The sequence below is a fragment of the Cupressus sempervirens genome, chromosome 3, assembly GCF_028749045.1.
Source record: "Cupressus sempervirens isolate cs-2001-9-10 chromosome 3, ASM2874904v1, whole genome shotgun sequence".
In the NCBI taxonomy this organism is placed as follows: domain Eukaryota; kingdom Viridiplantae; phylum Streptophyta; class Pinopsida; order Cupressales; family Cupressaceae; genus Cupressus; species Cupressus sempervirens.
In genome coordinates, this window is record NC_143120.1 from 63,452,424 (window position 1) to 63,475,533 (window position 23,110).

The window sequence follows — 23,110 nt, forward strand, 5'->3', positions numbered from 1 at the left end:
ACATGTAACTAATACAGATGGGATGGCAATGCATCGGAGTTATACTTGAGCATTCTTAGCAGCATAGTTGAAAATTTTGGACTCAATAATAACTCGGCTGGCCCAAAAAATTTAAGAAATTGGTACTTCCCTAAAACTTGGCAAAACAACTGGCAAAAAATCAGCACATATATCAAACATTTGAAAATATATAATTTCTTAAAATATTCTTAAATAACACATCATTAGAATATTTAATCTTTATTTGACTTAGGTTTCTTTATTTGTATTTAGCTTGGGATATTCCTTTGGAATCCTTGCATATAATTTTTCCTCTCATACATAAGTAAGAAAAAATCATTTATTTTCTTTTCTTTTCTTAAGGAACATTAGTTTATCCTCCTAATAAGGACGTGACACATTGCACACACATATTGTGAATGGTTACATTAATATATATTAGAGTTTATTTGTAACTCCTCTTCTCATCTCTATTTAAGAAATGGTTTTCTTCTCATTCTTCACTTCTTGATATAATTGTGATGAGCGCGTCTCTCTCTCTCTCTCTCTCTCTCTCTCTCTCTCTCTCTCTCTCTCTCTCGGCTTTGCCTTCCTAATATTGCCCTTTTCAAAAGCTCTTGTGTCTCCTCTTAAAGCTTTCGGCGATACCTCACAAGTTGAGCTTTACTTTGGTAACGTTATTTCAATCAACTTACTTATTTGGATTTATTTTTCATTTTCTTGCTCTTGTATTTCTTTTCATAGAATCAGAGCTGTTAGAAAGTAAAGTCCACCAAGATAACTGAGGAATGGGGGGTGGGGGAAATCAATTATGCAATTAAAACAACTCTCAATATCTTCTTTAATTTTGAAACATGTAAACAATAGATGCAACAACTATAGAAGGATAACCATGCACAATAACAGTAGATTAGTTAACCAGGGAAATCTTTGATCAAAGGGAAAAACTCGGTGGGAATGATGCCCACGCGATGATGTACTAATATAAAAGCTCCTTGTGAACGAATGGACCCTATTAGTAGTCAATGAAATACAGTCAATACATATGAGTCCCTGCTAGGAGATTCCAACCTTGTTAGGAGTTGTGCCAACTTTGTTAGGAGTTGAAAGGAAGACAGATGGACCCACTGCCCAAACAGCTTCAGTACTATCCTCACTGAATAATATACAAGTGTATACCAACTATCCAAAAACAACTTATCTTGCCAAATACAGTTCCTTGTAAGCTTATCATGCCTCAACCGCACCAATCTTTGCTCTAATCCAAAAGATATTCGCATGTAAGCTCGCACAATACATCACATAGATATGATCACATATTATACTTTCATTGCCACAATCACATATTTATCTTAAGGAAATATATTTTCCTTTATACCAAATCCTAAAAATAATTATTGAGTCGGCCTTGAGGGTTTCCCAACTTACAATGATAATATAGGACCAACTTAAGATGTTACATTACACGTTACATTACAATGTTACATCTTTTCACAATTACAAGCAATCTATCAGCTCACAGTCTTCATAACTTTACACTCTTTGATCATTTGATTATGTGTATTTGACCAAACCATCTTCATCATGTCTTCAACCTCTGTCTCAACTCGCTCAACCAGATTCCATCTCTGTTAGGAGATAAAATCCAAACATCAGTGCCCGCTTTCCAGAAATATTGTCTGAAATCTGCCTTCACCAAATCCTTCATAACTTTGTCCAATCTTCGTATTTCTGTACGCACTCTTAACTATAGCATCTAGACATACTCTAGAACATAAACCCCAAGTGTGGATAGGCTGATTTTCAATCCTCGAACTACGCGAATCCAATCTTTATCTGTTGTTTTGTCAGTCTTCACAGGATAACCAATATGTTGACATCAATGGCAAGCTTTGTCATGAATGCAACACACAACCACTTAATCATGTCTCCAACGCTTCTAGGATACTCCCCCATAGGAATATCATCAGAATTCATGTTAACAAGAGCATATTACTAGTCCTTGTTTAAGTTGAAGTTGACAAAGGTTGTCATTGTTCTTTATGAAGCTACCCCTTCTTGAAGGCACACTTTGAGAGAACAAGAAGTTTATTCTCTTATATAGGTTTTGGTTTATATTTGATTTTTTTATAGACTTGTTTACAAGTTTGCATTCAAGATTAGTTCATTTAAATTTTAGTCTTAAAAAATTATTTTCTTATAGTTTTTAAAGGCTTGCCACAAAAACTATTCTACAAATACTTCTCAACCAAATCACCAATGAAAGATATAACAATGCAAAATACGATGAAAAAGATATAAATCAACACCATTAAACACAAGATTTTTGTTCTCAAGGAAACCACTATTAAGGTAAAAAAACCAGTGGGGATGATACCCACAAGATCATGCACTAATATGAAAATGTCCTTCTTAGAGTAGATACAAATCATTTAGTGCATCAATACTTGTTAAAGGACAAGTCCCTATTAAAGGATAGAACCCCTATTAAAAAGTTCACAACCCTACTAGGAGTTAGGGCTCACTGCCTAAGCACACAACTCGAAGGATGAAGGTTAAAGTCACCTTCAAGAGGACCACTGTCCAAAAAGAGAAAGGTTAAATCCACCTTTGATGAATTGACTGATGACTACTTAATTGCCTATAGTTCCACTGAAGTGCAGAAGGAATAGTCATATATTCCACTTATACCTCTATCAAAGCATCTAACCAAACCTTCATCTCTACTCTAATATCCAATATCAAGGCTTGCATCTTTTATTATACACATCCCATACATTTCATACATTACAAAAAAGGAATTACTTTCCTTTATACAAGCTACAAGAAGCAATCAAGTTAGCTTGTTAGGAACTCCCTAATGCACAAATAATTTCATTAACCAATGCTAAGGTACACACAATACCTATTTCAAGTGTATAACAATTACAAGCATCAAAACATGTGCCATGATCCATAATCAATGCTTGCCAATCGATAATACATGCTATGCTATCAACTCCCAAAAGGAATTATCCAAATGCCACACGCTAGCAACCAACGTAGCATGAACCAAATGAGCTACAAGTCCTGAAGCATGCTCTAATCCAAGTTTTCTATCATGTCTTATGCTCGGATACAACAATTCTAGCTCGCCAACAACTTATACTCAAAACACACTAATCACCTCTAAAATAATTCCCTATTACTAGCATGCAAGCAATCTTCACCAAAACAACTGTAACTCTCTCATATCAACACATAACGCTCTGCGACCATAGACATAAGGTCTACACTCACTCTGAAACATATTGTAACAACTTCTTTTTCCTGGGTCTTAATTAACAACTAATAGATCAAAGAAATACAATTATTATCAAAGAACTACAATTATTACTTCATTTTCATAGGAAGATAGTTATATCAGTTACGTTCATGTGAATGAGATTAACAGTTACAATCAGTTAAACAAAATTTCATAACTAAGAATTGAAAACACCATCAATGAATTTACTATGAAAATTAAAATCTACATACCATGGAATTCGAAGCCGAAATCAATCTAAGAATGCTTCTGCAAACACCCAAGTTAGTCCACAAATACCACTTAGGATCAAATGACGATTACCATCAAATACCACTATATCAATTAGGGCATCACATACCACTGTATTAATTAGGGCATCAATTACCATTGGATCATTTAAGGCATTAGATACCACTGTATCAATTAGGGCATCAATTACCATTGGATCATTTAGGGCATCAGATACCACTGTATCATTTTGGGCGTTAGATACCTCTATTTCATTTCTTTTCTTCCTATTGATAATTGTGGCAATAACATAAGATTAGAAGATATGCTCATAATCATTATTCTTATAAATGAAAGACTAAAATAACAATCCAATAGATATATTCCATAATTCAGTTGGAAGGTCAACCGATTTAAATGGTTACCAATTACATTGACGAGAAAGGTTGCTTTCATCAAAGGGAATAACCAAATTCAATGATATAAATTAATCCATCATATCTTCTACTTGTATAAATATCATAAAAGTAAAAATACTTGTTCCCAATAAATGTTTGAATGCTCAACTTATCTTTATCTGATACACGTCCTGACATCTTGTGGAGAGAGGAAACATTGTCAGAGGCTTAACCACCCAACCACGAACCTTAAACTTATCCCCACACTCTCTTTAACTAGAAAGGCCCTCCCTACCCAGAATAGACATGGAATGCCTTGTTAGCCACTGAGCATCCTGGTATCAAATCACACCACTCGACTTAACAACAGCAAAAAACAATAAACATGATCATGCATGAGCTATTAAATGATTCCTTTTTAAAATGATAAACATTGTCATGTCACATCTGATTCTATTTCACGTTATTGTACATTCCTTTCTCTCACCTCTTCACCCTTTTCCTTGGCTATACAGTTGAGTGAGTCCTAGGTGTTTGAATCTTACAGCAACCAGCTCTTTCTGTTGATCCTCAACTGATATAAGAATGTTACATGTTTTTCAGCAAATCACATTTCTGTGACCTAAGAATATAATCTTAAGACTAGCATAATAAATACCATTTGATTCTAACTTTCAACGACATAAATATAATATGATATCATGTCATGGATACTTGGCTTTTATTCATCATAATTAGTTCTATCCTAGAGAGGGACTAACCGATGATATTTTAAACAAGATGATTTGCATCAAAATCTGGAACTGTATCTTACTGCTATAATATTCAAAATGCAGTAATATCTGTTAATAAAACATATTGCAATGCTTGGGATATGGACAACCACATAACCTGGTAAAATTTGGAGATAAAATGGAGTCTTGTTGGACACTAGTATTCAGTTCCTTCACGGAATTTACTTCAGGCGCAAATCTATGTGTGATTATCAATCACGTCTTCTGCAAAAATACTAATGAAATGGCAAATCGTTGCAAGGAAAAATGTAGTGAGTTATCAGGTATTATATTGCAAAGATATCGGGTGTAGAAAATATGCAAAGGTATTGGTGATATGTGGAAAAGAAATTGGGTGATATGTATATGTTCATGGTCTCTTTCTCGACTTCATATTATAAGATCTTTTTGAAGCCTCTTTGGCTTCCAAGAAGCCATAACTTATAAAGAAGAGACTTGGCTCTTGAATGCCAATTTAATTTGCCAAGTGTACATTTTGGTTTCAAATAAAGAATTGAATAAATAAGGAAAAGAATTTAAAGGTTATAAGTCAAAAGAATATTATAAACATATTTATTTACTTGCACATAAACATATTTTATTTAAGATGGCACATGGTAATTGTTTATCCAAGGTCGCACCTTTTAAATATGTATATCTAAATACATGTTTCATCTTAGAAGATTTATTTTATCTTCTTGTACATGCATTTATATGTATGTATTAAATGGATAAAATCTTGTATAAAATAATACTATGATGTCATCTTTGATTTATATCTATGTACGTACATAAATTTTGTATTAAAATGATGTGGTGGAAAAGTCAACCAAAAACCATTTGAGGTACGCATTATTTTTAATTAAAAGATAACTAATATTTTTGATATTATCACTAGTCATATTAATGGTCTTCCTAAAGATACCAATTTATTTTGGATATATTGTCATCTAACATTCTGTGGCAGATCTGGAAGTGCAGGAACGAGGAAAGGTACCAAGGTAAGCCAAGGGATCTTACTAATTTTTTTCGAAAACTCACTTATTTTAAAATTTCTTTGCAGGTGCAGGCTACTATGTTGATCGAGCGGGACAAGATGAGAAGGTTCCTTCATGATGGGCATGCTACTTTTTTCTACTATGAGTTGAAGCATAGATACCAAAGGCGTAGAACCCTGGATGATCTGCAAGTTTTCGAGCAAGCTTGCATTAGGCTGAATAGAGAAATCAGTAAGAAAGTGAATGCTAGAAAAGAAGATTTATTCAGGCTGATGCAGATTCAAGAACGTAAAAGCATTGTTTGGATGGAGGGTCCCTTAGGTTGGACTGCTTGGGTGGTCAATTACTATGATGTTCTTAGTTAGTTAGTCCTTCTCCACTTTTTGTTATGTTGTATAGCTGAGTCTGTTCTTCTTTAGTGAGGCTTGGCCTCCTTGTTGATTTTTGTGGTGGCACTTTGGCTGCTTTGTATTTTCTGTAACTCTTATATCTAATAGAAAAAAAAAAAAATTAAATATTTATTTAATAGCTCATGCATGTCCAATGTGTATCCTGTTATGTAGTCGCTAGGTCCTCAACCATGGTGATTCACAATTCATATCCATTTTCCCAGTGATGGTGATGCTCCTGTGCCCAATTCTTTTCTGACAATGCTTCCACCGCTTTAACGTGCTCCCTAAAAGAAAATTCTCCACAATTAAATCATATTACCATAACAAGTTAATCATAAATAATCATAACAGCTAACTGCCTCTTCAATTCCATGAATTCATGATATATAATCATCTAGCATGTTATCTTCATATGAAATTATAACGACTAACCATCTTACCATTTCGCAAGATTATAATAAATTTAACTGTCAACTGACTTCATGTGAACTTCAACGGCTATATGAACATTTTAAATTGGGTTGAAAATTGGGATGTAACACATATATCCAAGCTCGTATACTCAGGAATGTCATACACTATTCACACTACTCTGTCCAATAGCTTGTAACATCCAAAATCATGATTTGTCCCACTCATTACTGAAACATATGACCATACGTTGACATCAATAAAAAAATATGAATGTCAACATCCCATACAAAACAATTCCAATCAACAATCTTGCCAATATCAATATATCTAACAATCTTTCCCTTTGGCATTAATGGCAACATGTGTGAGAAAACATCCATCCAAAAGTTTCATCTCCAACATTTTGGATATTCTCGACAGAAACTCCCCCTAAAATAGTAGGTTGTAACATCCCCTTTTCCTAAACCTTAGCTAACATCTAGCATATCATCGAAATATAGTTACTACTTCATATTCATGAGAAAGCAATTATAACAGTTATTTTACATGTTTATATGAAAGAGATTAATGGTTACAATCAGTTTAACTGAAATATCATAACTAACAATTGAAGGAGTATTCAATCAAAATGAGTGGTTAAACATAGATAATCAATTTAAGTAAACAAGATCTTCATCATGTAATTACATTTCCATGTCTATGAACATAATGCTATTCAAAATTCAATTTGATCCATATAACTAATTAACAATCTTGATTACAATTAAGGCATAATTCAAATAAAACTAAATTGAGGATTTTAAGTTTGCAATACCCTAAATTTTGAAACCGGAATCCTCCTAGGGCAACATTTGCAAAACCAGGGTTAGTCCACCTATACCACTTAGGGCACAAGAAATTCTACCACAGTATCATAATAGCCAATATCATTTAGGGCAACAAAACCACTATAACATCCCCTTTTCCCATTACTAATTATGACAATTTAAATGTATATAAAAGATACGTTCATATTTATATTCACATGAATGAAGGTCAATTATAACAACCATAAGTATGCCTATCTCATTCAAGCAATTATATTTCATGTTCAATCAATTGATTTCCCAATACATTGATAAGAAAACTGATTTCTAAGTATTGAAGGGAATAACTAAGTAAATGATATATACCATCTAACATACCTTCAACTTGATATTACTAATATCATAACAATAGAATAACTGTTACTAGAAGAGGTCTAAAAGCAAATCACATCTCTGTCTTGCACAAGTCTTGGCATCTAGTGGAGAGGAGAAGCATTGTCAGGGGCTTAACCTCCCAACCACGGACCTTTAAGTATCCCCACACAATCTCAACCAAGAAAGGCCCTCCCTACCTAGAAATAGACATGGGACACCCTGTCTAGCCACTAAGCATCCTAGTATTAGAGAATCAACCCACCACTTGACTAGACAACAAGATCTAAACATTAGACTACCGTGAGTTGACTTAGTTATTTAAATATGATTAATGTTATTGATTCATGTCTTCTCTTTTTCATGCAAGGATATTTCCTGTATCACCCTTCATCTCAACCATATTGGTCCTCCCCGATGAATTCTGGGATGATTTCTTAAGTGATATCTAGTTCATAGAATATAAACATTGTCATCTTTCATGCCCACTCTGGCCTATGACATCATAAATGAGTTATGCTTTGATTCTGATTAATGCTTTATCATATGGTGTAGCACCCATCTCAGAGGTATATTGACCATATCTCTCTATGCGTTAGCACTCTTTGATAGAAAACATAAGTGCATTCGCATACAAAATGTTATCAGAGGAAAGATCTCTCAATAACAAGATGGTTCTTTTCTTATAACAATTACAATAGAAAGACAAATATGCAAGCTGAAATCATTCCAATTCTGTATTTCAAGAAAAGAAAATACTAAAGCCTTCCTTATGAGCAAGTCAGCAATTTCAAATGCGTGACATAAGCATGATAAAACAATAAATAGAATGTAGTGCATGACCTAAGTTCAGTTTAGCACGATTTGGAAAATGTAAATGTAATGGCGTCAAATATGTCGCCCTCTAGTGCTATCAAATCTTACAATCTTGTCTAGTAATAAGGAACGCTAGGAAATCTTAAACAAGCTCAGCTAATTCAAAGACAGTGGTTGTATATGATCACACTTTTGCTTGATAAAGCAGAAAACATGGCGAGTAAAAATGAATTATGGTAAAGGCAAAGATGCTTGGAAGAACCGCCTGAGAATGTAAAAGGCAATATATCCTTTGTGGAGGCGAGCAAAGATATGTAGAGAGACACCTATGTGGATGCTCAGTTACGCAAGATTTACTAAGGTGGCCAATCATTCCAAAAAGGTCTTCTAATTATTTATAATTAAATTGGGATGAAATATATAGCCCGATGACATAAAAGAAAATATGAAAGAGGCGACCACTCAAGGCAAACTAAACTATTGCCAAGGTTCGAAAATAATAAGGGTATCAACAAAATGTTTTCATTCACGCCTTAATATAATAGTGTCGCCCCTTTATATTCATGTTTGTTTGAGTAACTTTAACATGTAAGTTTATTTATGTGTGTTTGTATATGTGTGTGTGTGTGTGTGTGTGTGTGTATATATATATATGTATATGTATGTATGTATGTATGTATACGTTAAACTAGAGATTTGTATACATATATGTGTGTGTACATATGTACATATTCTATACCCACACAAGTATGAGCATAGACACGATATTAACATACAAAGACACGATAGAATTTGCAAGATATACTGAGATCATCTGTAATGTTCTATGAATGGGATTCTGGTGTCAAATGATGGAATGGCCGTTTCATGCACCTGGAATGAAGGTCGTACGGAGAAATCAGTGGCACTACAGAAACTAAAGTTATGGTTGTGCTTTGTGAGATGGCGTTATAGGCGTACAGATGGGAATTGTGTCTCGAGTAGAGGTTGTATGGTGGACTTAAAGAGCCGTACGAATGATTGTGGCAACCGTACGATGGTAATGAAACTTGTACAGATAAACTATGGAAGCCGTACAGTGAAATCAGTGAGTACGAGTAGCAAGCCGTACGGTATGAGGGAAGGCAGGGGTACAAGTAAGTGAGAAAGTCGTACGGAGTATAAACTTGGCCGTACGGCGCTAAGGATGTCTGTACGGTGGTCAGACTAGGTCGTACGGGCATATAATAAGGAATGTCATAAAGTGCAATTATGGTGGAACAGGATACCGAACAAAGGAATTAGGATGTGATGTTTCGGGATGAAAGTCGAACAATGTATAGTGGGGAATGGCCGTACAGTATGTAAACACGATAGTGCATACAAACACAGAACGTAATGGCACCACACTGAAGATTGCAAGCACTGAACAAGTAGGGATGAATATTCACCAGATTGATAAGAATTTGCAAATAATATGAGCACTCCAATTTGCCGGATACAGACCAGTTGAAACACCGACGAAATAAGGTGAGGGTTGAATCCCACCGAAACTATGCAAGCTAAATAGGGAAGTTCTTTCACTTCCGAAATGGAAAACAATGCCGAACTCCAATAGGAATCCACAGTACAGTGAGATATAATCCAAAAACATACTTAGAGACTACCTACGAGCCGCGCTTAAATATCCATCAGGAAAACTTTCCAAGGGTGTACAAAGTTAGCCAACGGCGACACAAACTACAAAAACTAAAAAATGGGTCCGAGATAAAATAAATCAATCGGCCCGTTACAAAGATTAAATAAGTACATTTATTTTATGATGGGGACATTACAGTCCTCCCGTCCCAAAATTTGCTTGTCCTCAAGCAAGTGCAGTGCCGAGTGTTGGAGGATGTGTTCGTTTTCCCACATTGCGTCGTCCAACGGAAGATGTCACCAACATACCAAGTACTCCCTCACGGTGCGGTTCCACAGGATCTTTTCACGCACTTCAAGAATCTCAGCAGGTTCCAGAATGAGCTTTCCTTCCTCATTGAGTGGCGGAAGGTCAGTAGTGACTGTGATGTTTTGCCCAATAGCCTTCTTCAGACAGGAAACATGGAAGACATTGTGAATGAGGCTACTCTCCGAAAATTCCTGTTCGTTTGCTACCTCACCAATGCCACAAATCATGCGGTAGGGACCATAAAAACGCGGCTTCAATTTCTCATTTCCTATTCCTTTTAATGAAGACTGTCAATACGGCTGAAGCCGAAGATAGACCATATCCCCCACTTCAAAACTCCTCTCTATCCAGTGTTTGTCCGCGTACAACTTCTGTCGATTTTGTGCCTGTTGCAGGTTTTCTTTCAAGCTCCTCAGAATGTCATGTCCTTCCTGAAGCCAATCCTTCGCCCTTGGGGCGCGACTATCGCCCAGAACTATGTCGATGAAGGAGAGTGGCTCGTGCCCGTATAGAGTTTTGAACGGCGCCATCCCAATCAACATGTGATACGTGGTACTATAGCAATACTCCTCGAGATGGATCCATTTTACCCACGCGCGTTGTTGAGCCGAGACATAGTTGCGTAGGTATCCTTCGAGCCATTTGTTCACAATTTCAGTTTGACCATCTATCTGCGAGTGGTAACTTGTGCTCAGTGATAATTTTATCCCTACCATCCAAAATAGTTATGTCCAGGAGATACTGACCAATCAAACATTGCTGAAGATTTTTCAAGGTAACCCGTGCAGGTGAAAGACTTTGCGGAAAAACAGTTCGGCAACTTGTGCAGCCTGAAGGTCCGAGGGAATGGCGAAGAAGTGAGCATACTTTGTCAGTCTATCAACTACTACGAAGATGCAATCTTTTCTGCTCACCTTGGGAAGACCTGTTATGAAGTCCATTAATATACTTTCCCACTTATGTTTGGGAATTGGCAAAGGCTGTAACAGTCCGACAGGAAGAGTGTGTTCGGACTTGTTCTGTTGGCAAACCGTACATTCTCTAACATGCTGCAACATGTCCCCTTTCAGTCCCTTCCATGAAAATCTCTCCCGAATACTTCTATAGGTTTTAAGGAAGCCGGAATGTCTAGCCAGAGGGGAGTCGTGCACTTCCTTCAGGATCTTCTGCTTCAGTTTGGATTCTGGCACCAGGTATATCCGGTCTTTATAGTAGATAATATCATCCATCACTCTGTACCAATCATGATGGATGTGGCCATCCATTATCTCACAGGCAAATGTATTCTTGGAATATTCTACTAACAGTTGCGCCTTCTAGTCAGCTGAGATCCGGTCTAGTGAGCAAATGGTGGATTTTCGAGACAAGGCATCTGCAACAACATTGTTCTTCCCTTTTACATATTAAATGTTGAAGTCAAAAGACTGAACTTTGCTTATCAATTTTTGCTGCTGTTTGTTCAAGTCCCGCTGCTCCAGGAAATATCTCAAGCTATTGTGATCCGTACAGAGAACAAACTTGGCACCAACCAGATACTACCGAAACTTGGTCAATGCATGTACGATGGCCAACATTTCTTTATCATAAATAGAATACAAGCGTTCTACTGGTGTAAGCTTCCTGCTCTCATATGCGATGGGGCGTCTGTCCTGCATCAGAACCGCTCCAATGCCCTCCCGGGACGTGTCGCATTCCAAAATGAACGGTCGGGTGAAGTTAGGCAAGGCAAGAACTAGGCAAGTGCTTATGGCGAGTAAAACCTTTGACAAATCTATTGTAGTAACTGCATAATCCGAAGAACCCTCATAAATCCATGAGTGATTTTGGGGGAGGCCAGTTGAGGATAGCCTGAATCTTCTCCTAATGCACTTGAACCCCGTATTGACTGACAACATGCCCCAGGTACAATAACTCTGTCATACCAAACTCACATTTGGACTGTTTGGCGAATAGGGACTGTTCCTCCATGATACTCAGAACTTCGTTCAGACGCTTCAGGTGCTCCTCCCATGTCCTGCTATAAATAAGATCATCAAAGAATACCAATCGATACTTACACAACTGTTTGTTGAAGATGCGGTTCATGCACGACTAGAATGTAGCAAGTGCGTTGGTTAACTCGAACGGCATGACCAGGAACTCATAGTGTCTGTGGTGGCAGCGAAAAGCCGTTTTCTCCACATCCTCTTCCCTCATTCAGATTTGATGGTATCCGAAACGGAGATCTATTTTTGAAAAATAGAACGCACCATGTAGTTCATCCAGCAACTCATCTATCCTCGAGATGGGGTACCTGTTCTTTATTGTCCTTTTGTTCAGCACACGATATTCCACACACATGCGCATCATTCCATCCTCCTTTTTGACCAACACCACGGATGACGCGAACGGGCTAGAACTGGGACGGATCCATCCTTTCTCAAGCAACTCCTGAATAATCCGTTCAATATCATCCTTGAATTTCTTGGGGTGGCGGTACGGTGTGGTTATGACTAGCTTTGCCCCTGATTCCAACTCTATTGTGTGTTCAAACCCCCGATGTGGTCGTATGCCAAGTGAAATATCCATGAAAACTCTTTCATGCCTACTTAAAATGTTTTGAAGTTCTATATCCTGTGGAGGTGTTTGGTGCCCCTTTATAGGTTCCGCTGTGATAAAACAGTGCACAACCCACACATCATCGCGCCGCAGGATTGCATCCATCCGATGCGCAGAAACTTCCTTCGGCCCTTCATTTGCCATCCCTCGAAGGACCACCTTCTTCCCGTCAACCACAAAAGTGAAGTCCATTCACTTGAAACTCTAAGTGTACTTATCAAGTGTCTCCATCCACTGTATGCCAAGAATGACTTCCATGTCAGCGAAATCCACTATGAAAAAGTCCTCCATCACCGTGTGATTCGCCATTGTGATGCTCAACTGAGGAACAAAGTGCGTACATGGCAAGAAAGTCCCTCTGGCAACCTTGACCTAAAAGCCTGCATGTGCTTACATAGGAAGACTTCTGCGCTTTACCAAGGATGAGTTTATGAAGTTCAAAGTAGCTCTGCTATCCAACATCACCGTGACCCTTTGTCCTTGAAGGGTACCCTATACACGGAAAACTATGCACCTCAGACTACCAACCAATGCAATGGATTCCCCGCGCTGTACCAAGGCCGCAATCCTCTTCGTACAGTTTAAATTGGCCATGCTGGTGTCATTGCTAGGTTGGATATCTTCCATTGGCATTTCCTCGTGTTCGTGTTCGTCCTCTTCATCGAACACTACCTCGATGTAATGGATCTTCCCCTTCCCAAGGCATCGGTGGCCAAGCTCCCAAGGCCCCTTGCAATTGAAGCACAACTTCTTCCTTCGGAGTTTTTGTCGAGATGCTTCATCCAATGACGGCTTCTTGGGCAGAGGTTTGTCCCTCGGAAATACTGGCGATTTCGGATGTGAGTGACTCCGAGAGGATGAGGATGATGCCGACAACGACAATGCCATGCTTCATGCCTTACTGATTACTTTCGACGGGGTTAGCGGATTGAATCCCTTCACCCAACCCTTCAGTGCTTCTGCCAACCCGTCCATAAAGAGCACGACCCGCCTTCTTTCGGAGATGTCCGTGACCAACACGAAGTCTTCGAAATTTTGCAATGAACTGACCTACCGATCCAGTTTGCCTTAGTTGCGCCAGATCTTTGAAATTGAGCTTGGGGTCTTTCCCATCAAATCATTCTATTAATCTCTCCGTAAACTCTGCATAGGTCTTTATTTGATCATGCCCTAGTGTGATAGTGTCGTGGTGCCACCATTCGTGCACAAGTCCTTCCAAGTGCAATGCGGCAAATTTGATAGATTCTTCTTCAGGCATAGGATTCAGCTGGAAGTAGGTATCAGCTTTCATCACCCACACCTGTGCTGAAATGCAACCCGACCCGTCAAATGGAAACAGATTCATCTTACTCAATTTCCTCCTAAGATCATTGTTAAAGTATCCTCCTCTGTTTCCGCCTCCCAAGTATCTCATTCTCAGATCTACGTAATCTTTGTAGGAAATGTCCTCTTCAAAGTTTGCATTCCTCCAGTCCTCTCTTATCTCTTCAAAAGTTGGTAGTCTCTTTCTGTGATGTGCTTCCATTTGTGGTGGGAAGGTCGGCATGGAAGGTCGAGAGTGTGCTAGCTGAGGATGTGGTTTACTCGATACTGAGTCCGCGTTGTGCCCATTTTGATCACCAGATATTTTGTTCTCCACCAACTTCTTGAAGGTTTCCTCCATGATTCGCTGTGTATCTGTGATCTGTGCCTAATTTCGGGCAAGTTACCTCAAAAGTACCACAAGTTCGGTGCCCGTCGGTTCCCGTTCCTCAGCCATTTGATCAATAGAATGCATCCTTCTCCTCTTTCAACTATAAACTCTCATTCACCGTCCACAGGCTGGCAAGATCGGAGAGCTTTGGTACTACTATAATGTTCTACGAATGGGATTCTGGCGTTGAATGATGGAATGGTTGTTTGATGCACCTGGAATGAAGGTCATATGGAGAAATCAGTGGCACTACAGAAACAAAAGTTATGGTTGTGCGTTGTGAGATGGTGTTATAGGCGTATGGATGGGAATTGTGTCTCGAGTAGAGGCTGTACAATGGACTTAAAGAGCCATACGAATGATTGTGGCAACCTTACGATGGCAATGAAACCCGTACGGATGAACTGTGGAAGCCGTACAGTGAAATCAGTGAGTACAAGTAGCAAGTCGTATGGTATGAGGGAAGGCAGGCGTATAGGGAAGTGAGAAAGCCGTACGGAGTATAAACTTGACCATACGGTGCTAAGGATGTCCATACGGTGGTTAGAGAAGTTCGTACGGGCATATAATAGGGAATGTTGTACGGTACAATTACAGTGGAACAGGATACTAAACAAAGGAATTAGGATGTGATGTTTCGGGATGAAAGCCGAACAATGTATAGTGGGGAATGGCCGTACAGTATGCAAACACGATAGTGCATACAAATACAGAATGTAATGGCACCACACTAAAGATTGCAAACGCTGAACAAGTAGGGATGAATATTCACCAGATTGATAAGAATTTGCAAATAATATGAGCACTCCAATTTGCCGGATACAGACCAGTTGAAACACCGATAGAATAGGGTGAGGGTTGAATCCCACTGAAATCGTGCAAGCCAAATCGGGAAGGTCTTTCACTTCCGAAATGGCGAACAATGCCGAACTCCAATAGGAATCCACAGTATAGAGAGATATAATCCAAAAGCATACCTACAAACTACCTACGAGCCGCACTTAAATACCCATCGGGAAAACTTTTCGAGGGTGTACAAAGTTAGCCGACGGTGACACAAAATACGAAAACTAAAAAATGAGTCTGAGATAAAATAAAACAATCTGCCCGTAACAAAGATTAAATAAGTACATTTATTTTATGACGAGGAAATTACATCATCCACATAATTAAGGTATTTTTTCTTATTCGAACTTTCAATGTTATGATTCAGTTGGTTAGCTCATGATTGTCCTTTGTACATTCTTTCTTGTCTAGCTGTTTCATCCTTGGCCATGGTGGTTCAGGACTCATTACTATTTGCCTAATGATAGGTAGTGCACCCGTGCCCAATTCCTTCCTCGAAATGCTTCCCCCTTCGACGTGCTCCTAAAGGAAGGAAATTCTCATATTCCCCAATATAATCACAATTACTATAACAAGCTATTATTCATAAACCATCATAACGGGTAATCACCATTTCACTTCCCATGAATTTATAATGAATAACCAACTTTCCAAGTTTCAAGATAACAATATATTAACATCTTAACGGTTAACTAACATGTCATCTTCACATGAATCGTAATTAATTTTACCTATCAACTGACTTCACATAAAACCTCAATGGCTATATGAACATTTTTTAATTGAGCCAAAAATTGGGATGTAACATACACTCCCCCTCATGTTCGTTGTCCTCGATGAACTCTACAATTTTAACACTAAGAGAACATTCCAAATACATGATATATATATATATAGCATCATGAAACCATTTCATTTCAAATTTGAATCAAAATCTAAGCCATGATCAAAATCACGATTCATCATTTACTTATCTCAACACTTTCAGAAAAATGCTTACATGATGCCATAAAATCAAAAGTGAAACACACTCACCTATGAAACACACACTCACCTATGTTTACTTTAGAGTACATGTGCCCACTTCAAGATCACTTTGAAAATTGATCATGTTTTTAGGATATTCTATTCCATATTCCTATCATACTCATGTAGATACTCACAATAATTTTAGTTTAATTCTCATACTAATATCTCATATAAGAGAATTTTCAATGTCAATAATCAAGATTAAGATAATCATTTGAAGATTTGTAATTCCTCAACTATCATGCTTTAGATCCTAACTTGATCACAGAAATTAAATCACTCGTACATACCACCTGGTATATGGTACTCATTAAATGAGTCACTCATCCTTGTAAGCTCACTAATCACCTAAAATGGTTAGTGGATCCATGTTTCCATTTATGTAACTTGGGCCTTCATGGCCATTTTATCACATTAATATTTCATCAAATAATCATTTCACGATAGAAATATATTTCATCTCTAAGACAACATAAAACAACTCAATACGTCTTGATATTTCATTTCCATATAAAATCAATACTGCCTGTGTATTATACATGTATAATAGTGTGTCAAAAGGTAAAATCGTGATATACAATGAACGATCATCATACATCCAATCAAGATCATAGAGGTTATGATAGACATGGTACTACACTATCTGTATCCCAATCTCCTAATCCCTTGGACTACACGCCCACATGCAATTCCTGAGATGGAGGTGTGACCCAATGCTTGTATGTTCTATCCACAACGTTCCAATTGTAGCTCAAATCCTAAGTCCAATCTACCCACAAAACTTTTATATTTCCATGAGACTACCTATAGAATCCCCTCAACTTATCCATAATCAAGTTCATAATAATATGCTTCTCATAGCATCGACTCATATCATATATCTTGTCTAGCATTGTTTGTTTCATATAAGACATTTCAAACCCATGCACTTATGTGTACACTTTTTTAGTTTGGTCAGTTTATCACGATTGAGACAGTTCAAATATTTAGATGCAAGTAAAATATTGTAATTTCTTTGTAATCTATTCAATTAAGTTCCATGCTGAAAATCATTACCTTTTAAGCTGAAATTTCGTAGCTCAACCCATCCTTGGGTCATAAATTAATCATAAGTATCAGAAACAAATTTACATAGGGTTCTTGTTAGGTAGGTAGATCATCTACATGTGCTTGCTAATCACTTGCAAAGATTTGGGAATCCATTTTTCCCATTCATGTGACCTAGTCTCTCATGCCCATCTTGTCACCATAATGTTTTAAGGAAAAATTCAAGTCAAACAAAAGTTACATCTATAAATAAACATTGATAGTTTGAGTTATGCAAGTGTGCTTACTCCATACTAGGTCACAAAATGTGAGGCATGGCCTTCTCGCCATTTAATCATCATTAAAAAAGATCATCACTTTCAAGATAGATGATTTCTCAAAATCATGGCTCATTGTTTTTCAGCTCAAGTCCAAAAAATGGATTAAAAAATATTAACTACCATTTCATATGAATAGGAATGTAATTGAATAAAATATAATGCTGAAAACATGCAACCAAAAGAAATAACTACTTATGATCAAAGTTTAGATAACACTACATCAAGAGAAGTAAAAACTCGTTTGGATTGTGTTGTACAAGTCTATGCATCTAGACCTAGTGTAATTCTCACTCATTCTCTACTGAGAATGGCCCTCCCTTCCTAGAATAAGGCACGTGTACACCATCTGGTCCTACCACCTGAGCATCCTTGTATTAGAGTGTCGACTAGTCAGTCAATGAGGCTATGGACACTTTCCATCAACCTATCTTCTAACTGCTAGCACTCTGACCTCTAGTGATTACAATAGAAATCTTGCCACTAAACCTACCTTGGCCAAAGATTTCCAATGGACATTGTGTGCCTAATCACCCACTACTCGACTTGCCAATTATGTTAATTTTCATACTTTTGATTCATCTTTAAAATTTTGCAAATTTATCCATTTGTTCAATTCATATGGACCACACCATCATCTCATCCCTTCCTGGCTATTCCATATAAACTCTAGTGTGATATTCTAGCTTACATTGTAAAATATTCAGTTATGCAAAATAAATATTCATCCTGTCTCTTTCAACATTACATTTTCAGCTTCCCTAAAGTAGTGTCGGGCCCAAGATTCAGTGTCTGTTGTCGGTAAAATGTATAGTGTAGCCGACGGGTAGAGTAGTATCCGAACGGGCGCGTGACGCTTGAGTCACCCCTTCGGAAAGGTATATGTACACGTCCGAGATGGACTTTGGAATCATCGATTGATCATTGTAGTCATTGTAATCGGATTGTAATCTGCAAGTGCACACATGAATAAAGTACCTATTCTGAATTGAATCGTGTTATCCATGTGTTAAACTTCTTACCCTGTACGGTAAACATTTGGCGTCGTTGCTAGACGAACCTAGAACGAAAGAATGATATGAAGATTAATGCCGAATTTGCCAAACAAGGATCGGAACAAGGTAAAAGATAAAAATGAACTAAGCACAGCAAAAGAAATTTTAATTTTAACACAGCAAGCAGAGCGCAGACAAAGACTTCAGCAGATTGTCGAGGGGCACCGAAGGGGTGAAGAGGCACAGACGGAGCAAGTGCACTCACCTAGTAGGCTAAGGAGTGCTGAAGAATTGTTGGAAGAAACTCGACAACGCTTGAATTTGGTGGAGGAAACAAGGGAAGCAACTCGCACGGCTCGGAGTGCCGAGAGAGCATGAGTGTGATCTCTTCATTCCTGATACACCGAACGAACGGATACAAGCAGAGAATAGAACGTCACTTGAAGACTTTTCACCAGACAATGCAGTTGTTGGAAACAAGACTATTATTCAGAATAGCGCGGAAGACCAGAACAGTGCGGAAGTCCAAAATAGTGCGGAAGTCCAGAATAGCGCGGGAGCACAGAACAGCGCGGGAGTCCAGAACAGGATGGGAGCTCAGAACAGCGCGGGTACACAAGTACCTCAAAATCAAAGGAAAGTAACAATGGCAGGCCCTAAAGAAAAGTTACCCAAGTTTCACGGTGATGGTTCAGCAGACCCTATCAGACATTGTAAAACATGTGAAACCATATGAACGGCAAATGGTGTAACGGATGAGGATGATTGGGTAAGACAATTTCCAGCGACCCTACAAGGTGTGGCGATAGATTGGTTTTCTGACACTAGTCCTCAGAAACTTAATACATGGGAGAATGTTAAAAAAGAATTTATAGCAAAATTCAGATTACTCCGAGATGTTAATGAAATAGTGGCAGAAATCTACAGCACCAAACAAGGAAAGAATGAAACAGTCCGAACCTATGCCAAGCGACTGAAAAAATTGATCGAAAAGATGGAGAGTCAACCAACAGATGGGCTGAAAAAACGGTGGTTCGTGGAGGGGCTACGGCCGGCTCTTAAAAAGAAAATGAAGATTGTACCACCAGTGTCATACGCCGATGCATATACTCGTGCCATGGATTTGGAAAGCGAATAGAAGACGAGTAAGAAGAAGAAACATAAATCCTCGGATTTGGATGACTCATCCTCGGAAAGTAGTAGTGGTGAGGAATTGGACAAGAAGGTGAAAGCGCTACAGAAAGACATGCTTCGGATGATGAAAAAATTCAAAAATTTGAAAAAGAATTCGGATACAGTAAAAGGAGAACTGTGGTGCACAGATTGCAAGGAGGACGAGCATACAAAGGGTTCATGGCCGAAGAAGCAATTTTGTAACATCTGTTAGGTGGCAGGGCATTCCCTGAAAGAGTGCCCATTTAACTTGAAAGCAAAAGGACACCAACAAGTGTTACTAACGCAGGAAGCGTCGAACAATAGCAATAACACAGGCAATGATGCAACTTCAGGTGGATATCGAAATAACAATAGACGCGGAAGGGGTGGAAACAATAACAATAACAATAACAATGGAGGTCGGAGTAGAATACAATATGATGTGAGTGGACGGTCGATGATACAGTGCCGGGCATGTAATCTTTGGGGTCACTTCGCAAGGGACTGTACTATGAAGGAAGCGCCGCAGCTACTGTGCAGATGGTGTGGTCCAAGGGACCATGAAGATTCAAAATGTCCTAAGCAAGGCGTAAATTTATTAAGTATTGAAACGTTTGATGAGAACGTGTTGGTGATCATGCAGGAGCAGGCGAGGAAAGAAAAATATCCGAATGCGAAAGAAGAAAAGGAGAGGTTACAGAAAGCCCGAACAGAGATAGAGAAGCAGATGAGAGCGGAGAAGTCACAAGTAAAAGCCACTACTGAAAATACAAAAAGAAACTTGATGGAACAGAACATGGTGAAACAGATAATGCAAACGGAAGTGCCAATTAAATTAAATGATCTTCTTCTCACCATGCCATAGCTACGTACGGCTATTATAAATATGACACCGTCCCCAAGAGTGATAGAGGAAGCAAAGGATAGTACGGAAACAACCACAGCAGCAGCAATAGACCCAATGTTACTAGCACTTACGACAGGTAGACACCCAACAGTGGTGGAGATGGGCATTCTGGGTACGGTGCTAATGGATACAATAGTAGATGGAGGATCGAGGGTGAATGTGATACCGGAAGAAATCTGGAAAAAACTTGGACAACCAACACTATGGCCACCCACCTTTCAGTTACTAATAGCAGATCAACATGGGATAAAACCCTTGGGCACTCTGATGGCGCAACTGGTAACAATTGGGACACAACCATTTTTACTAGATTTTGTAGTCATTCCATTAAAGAGAAGAGGGTACGACGCCATCCTAGGACGAGGGTGGCTAGTGCAAGCTAAGGTACAGCATGATTGGAAAAGGAATACCCTATCAATGGAGAAAGGAGGCAGGAGATTTATAATCGATTTGCATACACAGATGGTAGGAGAAGAAGCAGTGTCATCAGACTCAGAAGGCGAAGGCGAGAATGACGATGAAGGGAAAAAAAGGAAGGAACCAGATGATGAAGGGGTGCTGAGATTAGGAGGGTCAACTGATGATGACCTAGATTCAATAAATGGATTGCTAGATTGACAAATGAAAGATTATGAGGTCTTTCCGAGCTACAATATTTTGAGTATCGAGGAAGGAAAAGAAGGCCATGAGTTTCCGAAGGAATACAGTGAATTGAAGGAGGGAGAAGCGCAGGTGGATGAAACACCTGCCCATAAGTTCAATAAAGATAAACCAATAAAGTATGAAGAGCCGACAGTGAAAACAATGAACTTGGGTGATGAGGAGAATCCGAAAAACATTTTTGTAGAAGACGATTGGAACCCAGTATTGAAGGCGGCAGCATTTAGAATATTCATGGAGTATAAAGATGTTTTTGCTTGGACGTATAAGGACTTAAAAGGAGTACCACCGGAACTATGTGTCCATCGGATACCATTAATCGAAGGCGCGATTCCAGTACAAAAGCAACCATACCGAATGAACAAAAACTATGCAACGCGGGTCGCGGAAGAGATTGACAGGATGCTGGAGGTTGGTATCATCTTCAAAGTGCAGACAAGTGAGTGGGTATCATTGATCGTGATATCCTTGAAAAAGGATGCAACACAGATAAGAACATGTGTGGATTTTCAGTGTCTAAATGCCGTAACAATTAAAGACCCATTTCCAATACCGTTCAGAGATAGCATTTTGGAGGAAGTGGCGGGGCATGAAATTTACTCATTCATGGACGGATTCTCGAAGTATAATCAGATATATATCGCTGAGGAGGATAAATTAAAAACGACATTCATTGTACTAGACAGAACCTAGAGGGTGAGTGCTTTTCTGAGTACGAAGTTCCACCGAACTCCAGCACCTCGAGTGACATACTTGCCGACACCCACGCGGGAAGCAATTTCGGAGACTCCATTTAAGGAGGTCGCGCAAGCACAGAGTGAAGGAGTACCGCATAGCGCTGTTGAGCGTATGGCAGATGTAGTGGAGAAGGCTATGGGTATATAGTAGGAACACCCACTAGCGCAGGAGACAGTGATGACGGCAGTTTTTCTTGATGATGTCGCAGCTCTAGCATCTCGGGCTCGCGAGGTTTTGGCTTCAGCAAAGACACGGGCATTGGAGTCAGTAGGGAAGGAGCTGGAGAGAGTCATATCCTTCATACGGAGGGGATGTCCAGCTGCCTTTACGGTTTGTTTTGAGGAGAGGGGATGGCCCGATGTGGAGACCACGGAGATGCGACAGGATTGGTCCATGACGAGGGAACTTGAGATGGAGGGTCGGATTGAGATACTGATTTAGGAGATCGCGAGGTTACACAGGGAGATATACTACACCCTTCGGAGGAGTCAGGAGAACCAGCTAGTAGCTGAGAGAGCTCGGGAGGAGTCAGCTGCCAGGTTTGCTTCGGAGAGGGCAGCCTAGGAATCGGAGAGGGCGGCCTGGCAATCCAAGAGGACAGCCCTGTTAGCAGCAAATGAACAATTGACGACAAAAAAAGAAAAGATGGCAGCGGAGAAGGAGAAGGAATTGGGAGAGGTCGGAGAGATGATGCAGTCAGCCCTAGAGCTCCAGT

At 38.9% G+C, this 23,110-nt stretch overlaps 1 protein-coding gene across 1 annotated transcript in view; it reads right to left on the reverse strand.

The window, feature by feature from the left end:
* Positions 1 to 23,110, reverse strand: part of LOC149564793 (uncharacterized) — a 116,452-nt gene that overhangs the window by 15,081 nt on the left and 78,261 nt on the right. The gene's annotated exons all lie outside the window — the stretch shown is intronic.